We start from the raw sequence: 9,331 nt of genomic DNA on the forward strand, positions 1-9,331 counted from the left end.
TGGATCTGGAATGTACTGCCAGAGTGGGTGTTGGAGGCAGATTCAGTCATGGCCTTCAAAAGGGAATTGGATGAATACTTGAAAGTAAAAAGCTTGCAGGGCTACGGGGATAGGGTGGAGGAGTGGGACCAGCTGGATTGCTCTTGCATAGAGCCGTCACTGACTCGATGGGCCGAATGGCCTCCTTCCGTGCTGTAACCTTTCTATGATTCGAACCTCCATAATGGAGCTTTACAATAAGATTTTTGATGGGGAGGTTGGCTCCAGATATGCTAAAGAAACAAAAAACATGGCAATTTGTCACTGAAAGTAGAAAGTCATTGTTAACAACTCAAGAACCTGGTGAACGACCCGGTAGAAATCGTACAAATTAAAGAAGAGCATAAAGCTAATGCATGAACATTACTGTAAAGCAGCAGCACAAGACATATGTGACCATGAATACAAAAAACACTGTAGTGGTGCAGAGAATAATTAGCGAGGATGAAGCAAGTGCGGTCATATGAGTGAAAATAGCAAGGTTGTGCAAATTATGGAAAATGCTGGAAACACACAGCAGTTCAGTCAGCATCTGTGGATAGAGCAGACACGTTTACGTTTTGGGTGTGAATATTTCTTCAGATTTGAAAAATAGGAGGCAGACAGACATATTAATGCATCTGCAGTATTTTGTTTTTTGCTTATACGAATCATATTGTGTGTTATAATTTGAAAGAGGACGTAGAGCAGAAAGGGATTTCCACAGGCCAAATTATGGTATTTCAATTACCACAGTGTAAAGGCAAAACTGATACATAACACATAGCATTGTATAGGTATTGTATTGTATAATCAGAAATTCAGTCCATATGAGCAGACAATAGTAGATTTGTTTGGGTGAGAAATTTGTCTTGGGCTCTAGCGCAAAACCGGCGATAGCGCATTGGCATTCCGTTTAACACCCCCCCCCCACAACGATAAATCGGGCAGGGTATAAAACTGGCTGCCAATGTGCTATCGCCTATTTTGCACTTCCACCCAAGACGGATTTCACACCCTGAGACTCTGCACAGCATTGCAACTGTACAGATTGAACAGGTACACAGAAATAATGATACATACCGTATTAATCATTTACTCTATGATTCGCATAATGTAACATCAACATGCTCATACACACTGCGCACAAGCACATAATATCGCCCTTGTAATAATGCAGTACCCAAATGAATGTACTCAACCAATGTGGAGAATTTAGCACATAAGGGGCAAATGCAAAAACAAAACACACCAAATATATAGATTATAAGTACCAAAATGAATTCACTTTAATATGTCTTGACATTTTCATTCATTTATTTTGCAGAAAATAAATTGTTAGTTGTCTAAAAGGCCAGCAGTGTCACTGATTATCGAGGTGTTCATAGTGACTTAAGAATTAAGGGCAGTAGTGACCTTCACTGCTGCTGGTAGTACATTCAGATGGTTGATTTTCTTGTAGGTCTTCATGGAACAAGGGACACATTTCAATCACAGCCTTCCTGGTGAGCCTCAGCATCCTCATACATCGCTCCTCCATCATGGCCATAGCTGCTACACCCTTGCTATCAGGCAGAAAACTTCTTTGGCATGACCTGGAGTAAAATGATCACATTTTGATTTGACTGGAAATGTGCTTTAGTTCCTCATTAATAACCATCACAAGACTTTAACAAGCAAAGCTTGGTGATGTCTGCCCACTTTTTCATTAATGTTCGGTTATTCAATTTTTGGAGGATAGGAATCCTCACAGATGAGTAATCCATTAGCACTTCCTACTGCATTCCACCACTTTTTAACTCGCATCTGCTTTTTTTTGCTCATTACCAAAAAGAGGAAAGTATAGCCTTAGCTCATCAAATCAAAAAGAATTCAACCTTTATTGTGCTAGCTCCAGTCACAGAAAGCAGCCATTCATTTAGTACTCATTATTAACTGCTGAGGGATAGTTTTGCCTTCTGAACAGCATGTTACCATGGCATCCAAACCTCAGAATGGTCAGAATTGGGCACAAAATTGGGCATTCACTAAGCAGCAAAAAACATCCAATCTAAGGGCGCTTGAGATTTTCATTTTAAATGTTGCACTTGTGATTTTTAGTACCAACACCTCAAATTTAAGTTCTCAGTGTCCTAGGCCCAACCATCTTCAGCTGCTTCATCAATGACCTTCCCTCCATCATAAGATCAGAAATGGGGATGTTCGCTGACAATTGCACAGTATTTAGTTCCATTCACAACCCCTCAGATAATGAAGCAGTCCATGCCCACATGCAGCAAGACCTGGACAACATCCAGGCTTGGGCTGATAAGTGGCAAGTAACATTCACACCACACAAGTGCCAGGCAATGACCATCTCCAACAAGAGAGAGCCTAACCACCTGCCCTTGACATTCAACGGCATTAACATCACCGAAAGCCCCACCATCAACATCCTGAGGGTCACCATTGACCAGAAACTTAACTGGACCAGCCACATAAATACTGTGGCCACAAGAGCAGGTCAGAGGCTGTGTATTCTGTGGCAAGTGACTCACCTCCTGACTCCCCAAAGCCTTTCCACCATCTATAAGGCACAAGTCAGGAGTGTGATGGAATACTCTCCACTTGCCTGGATGAGTGCAACTCCAACAACACTCAAGAAGCTCGACACCATCCAGGACAAAGCAACCTGCTTGATTGGTACCCCATCCAACACCCTAAACATTCACTCCCTTCATCACCAGCGCACCATGGCTGCAGTGTGTACCATCCACACGATGCACTGCAGCAACTCGCCAAGGCTTCTTCAACAGCACCTCCCAAACCCGCGACCTCTACCACCTAGAAGGACAAGGGCAGCAGGCACATGGGAACAACACCACCTGAACATTCCCCTCCAAGTCACACACCAACCCGACTTGGAAATATATCGCCGTTCCTTCATCGTCGCTGGGTCAAAATCCTGGAACTCCCTTCCTAACAGCACTGTGGGAGAACCTTCACCACACGGACTGCAGCGGTTCAAGAAGGCGGCTCACCACCACCTGCTCAAGGGCAATTAGGGATGGGCAATAAATGCCGGCCTCGCCAGCGACGCCCACATCCCATGAACGAATAAAAAAAAATCCTAGTGTTCAAATCCCTGCATGACCTCGCCGCTCCCTATCTCTTGTGACCCTCTCCAGCCCTACAACCCTCCAAGAAATCTACTGTCCTCCAATTCTCACCTCTCGTGAATCCCCAACTTCCTTCGCCCCACCATTGGTTGGCGTGCATTCAGCTGTCTAGGCCCTAAGGTCTGGAATTCTTTCCCTAAACCTCTCTGCCTCTCCACCTCTCTCTCTCCTCCTTTAAGACGCTCCTTAAAACCTACCTCACCTGTCTTAATGTCTCCTTCTTGGTTCAGGTTTCAATTTTTTGTCTAATTACGCTCCTGTGAAGCACCTTTGGATGTTTTACTACCTTAAAGGTGCTATATAAATGCAAGTTGTTGTTGTTGTCATATACTTAATGCAGACAGAGTCAATTTACAAAGTGCTCACTGCTGGTGACAAACAAGGAAGTTACTGCCATATTGAATAAAGCCCAATTGGTGCACCTGTAGCTATATTAAATGTATTTATTACCAAGCCAGGGAAAAATAAAGCAAGCTGGTTTACTGCCAGCGTTTATCATCTTTGGGTGGGACAATCTAAAATGCCTTGACTTCTTTCCTTTTAATTCTTTTGAATTGGTGGCGAGTAGAATTTATATTTCTTTCTGTACAGCCCTGAATCTTTTAAAATTATATTCCTATTTTCTGTTGCCCAGACTTTATATGCATGCATCAGACGAGCAAGAACAACCATGTTATTATGAAACAGGAGCTTCCTACTATTTCTCACACTGATCTCTATTCACAACTGCATTTTAGCTCCTTTAATGTATTATTTTTGTTCCAATGCAGCTGCTTTTTCTCCTTTCCTATTCCCTTTCTTTCTATTTCATGAGCCAGTGGCAAAATCATAAGGATTCACTGCTGGTAATCTTATTATTTTGCTGTTTTTAATAGTACATTTATTGGACAATAACGGTTAAAAATCGCAAACTTAATTGACAGATTGTCAGAAAAAGCAAAAGATTTTCATAATAGGATTAGTAAATTCGCAACATACTGTAGGTACTAAATTGTTTTGTTATCTTTAATTGGTTGGAAACATTTGCGCAACAGACATAAAAATCCATGGAAGATCATTCTTCATGTTTGAAATGTATGCAATGCACAGAGTAAAAATTTAAACCTGAACAGCAAGAGTTGTGATCAAATTCAAGAATTTTTATGTAGTTAAAGCCTGCTTTTGTGTTGCTTCTTATTGGTCCAAGAAAATTCCACACAAGCAGTGTGCTGTGTTAGGCAAGTTAATGCTATTTCCAATGGAAAAAGTACTGGTTGTCTTAATGCAGTATCTCTGTTATCAGTCACAATTTCAATGCAGAAAAGGTCAGTACCTGAACAGCAAATTGGAGACCCAGCCTATTCAGTGCATAACACTGTTTCCTCATTTGTTTTGTTTTTGCTAAAGCAAATCCTAATTTTCTGCCACAGGTGGCAGCCTTTCTCCAATATCTTGTCCAAGCAGCTGTTCTTCTTGTGTGAGCTTAGACAGTGATTTTTTTTCTTCATTCATTCTCGGGATATGGGTGCCACTAGCAAGGCCAGCATTTATTGCCCATTCCAAGAAGGTGGTGGTGAACTTTCTTTTTTTATTCATTCATGGGATGTGGGCGTCACTGGCGAGGCCGGCATTTATTGCCCATCCCTAATTGCCCTTGAGAAGATGGTGGTGAGCCGCCTTCTTGAACCGCTGCAGTCCGTGTGGTGAAGGTTCTCCCACAGTGCTGTTAGGAAGGGAGTTCCAGGATTTTGACCCAGCGACGATGAAGGAATGACGATATATTTCCAAGTCGGGATGGTGTGTGACTTGGAGGGGAACCTGCAGGTGGTGTTGTTCCCATGTGCCTGCTGCCTTTCTCCTTCTAGGTGGTAGAGGTCACGGGTTTGGGAGGTGCTGTCGAAAAAGCCTTGGCGAGTTGCTGCAGTGCATCGTGTGGATGGTACACATGGTGCGCTGGTGGTGAAGGGAGTGAATGTTTAGGGTGTTGGATGGGGTATCAATCAAGCGGGCTGCTTTGTCCTGGATGGCGTCGAGCTTCTTGAGTGTTGTTGGAGCTGCACTCATCCAGGCAAGTGGAGAGTATTCCATCACACTCCTGACTTGTGCCTTGTAGATGGTGGAAAGGCTTTGGGGAGTCAGGAGGTGAGTAACTCGCAGCAAAATACCCAGCCTCTGACCTGCTCTTGTAGCCACAGTATTTATATGGCTGGTCCAGTTAAGTTTCTGGCCAATGGTGACCCCCAGGATGTTGATTGTGGGGGATTTGGCGATGGTAATGCCGTTGAATGTCAAGGGGAGGTGGTTAGACTCTCTCTTGTTGGAGATGGTCATTGCCTGGCACTTGTCTGGCGCGAATGTTACTTGTCACTTATCAGCCCAAGCCTGGATGTTGTCCAGGTCTTGCTGCATGTGGGCACGGACTGCTTCATTATCTGTAATTGCTGTGGGTCTGGAGTCACATATAGGCCAAGGTAAGGACAAGTCTTGAACCGCTGCAATCCATGTGGTGAAGGTATTCCCACAATGCTGTTAGGTAAGGTGTTCCAGGATTTTGACCCAGTGACGATGAAGGAACGACGATATATGTCCAAGTCGGGATAGTGTGTGACCTGGAGGGAAACTTGGAGATGATGGTGCTCACATGCACCTGCTGCCGTTATCCTATAGTGAATATCGGGATGTACAATGTTCTTTAATACTGTTGGAAAGTGATATTTATTAAAATATGTTTTTAAGATGTAAAATCAGGTTAGTGCTGGGTTATAATGTGAAGCTATTTACAGCAGGCAGTGTGTGCTCTAATATTGCAGGATGGAGGAAATTACTGCAGTAAGATGCTCTGAAATATGGCTGGGCGATTTAAGTATCAAAATCCATTTTAATAAATTTAGATTTTTCTTGTTTTTTTAAATTTCCTTTCAATTTCCTTTTCCCTTTTCCTTGCCCTCTTGCAGGGTACAAGTCCACCAGTACCAAGCACTCTCTGTACCTCACCCAAGTGACCATTCTTTCTGTGTTCACTATAAGTAGTGACATCACAGCAATCTTGTCATCATTTGTCATCCACACACACATTTTCCAGCAGGAGTCAATGGATGACAATCAGGAGTAGGAGTCCTAGCTGACTCTTTATTTATCGCCATCCCCCCACTCCCTCTTCCCCCCAGGCACACTGAGGAGAATTGCGGATTGAACATGGGACTTTCTTGTCTCTTTGGCTCAGAACTACAGCTGTGCTTTGATCAACTGATGGGAGCCCAAAATATATAATTTATCCAGCAAGTATGTTTTTTTTCAATTCTGACAGCTATGAGCCCCCTGTTTTAATTCAATCTTTATCAGTGGGAAAATCCTGAATATTAAACATTTAAGTCTACTTTCAACATGATGTTGCTCAAATCTTTTTATACGGACTGTTACACTGAATAATGTAATGCAAATAGCAGGGGTGAGGTTTGAATGGTATCATCTGAGGTACAGTAGCCTGCTGGTTATGGTACTGGACTACCAACCCAAAAGTTGTGAGTTCAAATCTCATCATTGCAAGCTATGAAATTAAGCTCAATAAATCTGGTAATTTATGAGTGTAGACAAACCCTACAGAATGGGTTTGTCTACACTCATAAATTACCAGATTTATTGATAAATTACCAGAATCTAAGATTCTGTAGGGTTTGTCTACATGGGGCAGCACAAATAAATGATGATGGAAAGTTGCTGGATTGTTGAAAGGAAGCTACTACTCCTATAAGAGTAGTATTATAGTCCCATAATATGTGCTTGACTCTTAAGTGCCCCTCAACACATTCTCTGCATAACTAGCAATGTTGCCCACATACTGAGAACAAATAAAAAATATGTGGAAAGTCCCTTTTGTAAGTAGAAGAGTAACATTAGTCAATAAACCCGAAGCTCTCAATATTATAATTTTAAAAATGTCCATTACTTGTCAGCATTTCAAAAATATTCATTAGTAATTTAGGATAGGGATTTATTTTAAGAAAAAAAGCACATTCACAAGTGAGCCACTTGTAGATTATGATTTATAATTCATGAATGGAACAATTTTTATTTGGCGTTTTAATTGTTCTCTCTGCATCCATCTTGTGATCCTTCTGTGATCCAGCTGCCAGTTATTAATTGCGTTTTATCATTATTTTCTTATTTCTCATCTACCAGTTTAAGGAGTGATCTAATGATATCCTCCCTGCTATGTCTATGTCAGGGTATTTATCACACCGAGAAATGTTTAGTACATTATACAACACATTTTGCATCAGTGCAAATCCACATCTGTCATATAATTCAGATTTGGTCGCTGTACTGTATTTTGGGAAGCAGTCTCATACCACTCTTAAGGAAGTAGTCTTGCATCACTAATGTATAACTGTTGCAAAGCAAAGCTTTTAAACTTCATTTTTAATTCATTCAATGTTAACAGAGTCAATGGCTCCATCAACTTTTTGTTTGAATGCCAATGAGTGGAGCTCTGTGCATTGCTGTGGGCCATGCATCATTTCAGATGGGTACCAGTTGATATTGTGCCCTTAGTGTTCACTTCATCATGAGGGAACATCTCTTTTGGTTGCTACACTATAGCGACATTGGCCCACAACAAAAATATTTCCGAAGATTGCTATTTCTGGTGAAATTGTAAATGTGTTGTAAAAGAATTCTTCCATTCCATCCAAGGTGCAAAATGACCTGGTGTGTTATGCATACACACACTTAGTCGTTAGTGCTAAATATATACTTTGCCACATTTTGTAAAATATGTAAGTTTAAAGGCAATGGAATCAAGTACTTCTAGTTGGCATTGTCAATGAACAATTAGTTCAATGAGCAATTAGTATCTTTGTAAATATATTAGGCCTGATTTTAGCAGGCCTGCGGGTTTCCGGCGGGTTGGGTTTCGGGTGCGTGGCCTCCGCGCCAGGTGAAATTAGTGGGTTGCCCGCGCGATCGTAGCAGGCAATCCACTAATTGGATTCACTTACCTGCTCCTCCGGGTTCCGCGCTGCTGGTCTGCGCGTCGGGCGGGCTGCGCATGCGCAGTACGATCTGTCAGCTGGAGGCTCTCTAGTTAAAGGGGCAGTCCTCCACTGACAGATGCTGCAACCAATGGAACAAATTACAGCATGGAGCAGCCCAGGGGGAAGGCTGCTCCCAGTTTAATGATGCCTCACCCCAGGTATCATCAGATGGGGTGAGGAGGAGGGGGAGGACAGAGATCTTCCACCCGGCGGGCGGGAGGAAGTGGCCTGCTTCTGCCACCAAGAAGGTCTGGCTTGAGGTGGCAGAGGGGGTCACCTGCGCCACCAACATATCGCCCACCTGCATACAGTGCAGGAGGCGCTCCAATGACCGCAGTAGGTCAGCCACAGTGAGAACACGTAGTCTTTCCCCTACACTCCGTCTGCCACAACACTGCCCCCACCCCACATCTCCTTCGGCACCGCCAACACTACTCTGTCACATCACCCCTCATACCCACTCAAACCCCATCCTCATCTTACCTGCACCTACTCACCTCGCCAGTACTCACCCCGCCACTAACACGCAACCCAATCCTCATACAATCTCATGGCTCTATCTCATACTCACCCTCTCATGCATCTCTTTCACAGTCAGCCTCACTCAACCTGCCACCACCTGTGCTGCAGCCACAGGGCATGCATCACATATGTGCAGTAGGCAGCGTAAGGCAAACGTGTCGTGAGCATGAAGGGGATGCACAAGGGTGTCTGAGGGTTTGCCATATATTGAATTTCAGAGCAACAAACATCACACATTATATTGGCACCACCACTGCCATGTCTCCGCGAATCCTATCTGTTGTGTCCAATAATGCCCGCTCCTGGGTATCACTATGAGGACCCACCACTGATGCCACCCATTGTGTTACTGCAGAGTAGGTGCAGGTGTATTTGCAGGGCTCTTCCGCGCAGACGACTGAGAGACATCGGCGGTGTACCCGGCTGCACCCTGGAAGGATGCGGAGGATAAGTTGTGGAGGGCAGTGGTGACTTTGGCAGCAACAGGTAAGCAGATGGTGCTGGGGTCAGCCAGGAGCAGCTCGGCATGAAAGAGCCTGCAGATCTCCACGACTACATGTCGAGTGAATCTGCGCCTCCGTGTGCACTGCTGCTCGGAGAGGTCCGGGGAGCTGCGCCTCA

Source organism: Heptranchias perlo, chromosome 13 (assembly GCF_035084215.1).
Source record: "Heptranchias perlo isolate sHepPer1 chromosome 13, sHepPer1.hap1, whole genome shotgun sequence".
Classification (NCBI taxonomy): domain Eukaryota; kingdom Metazoa; phylum Chordata; class Chondrichthyes; order Hexanchiformes; family Hexanchidae; genus Heptranchias; species Heptranchias perlo.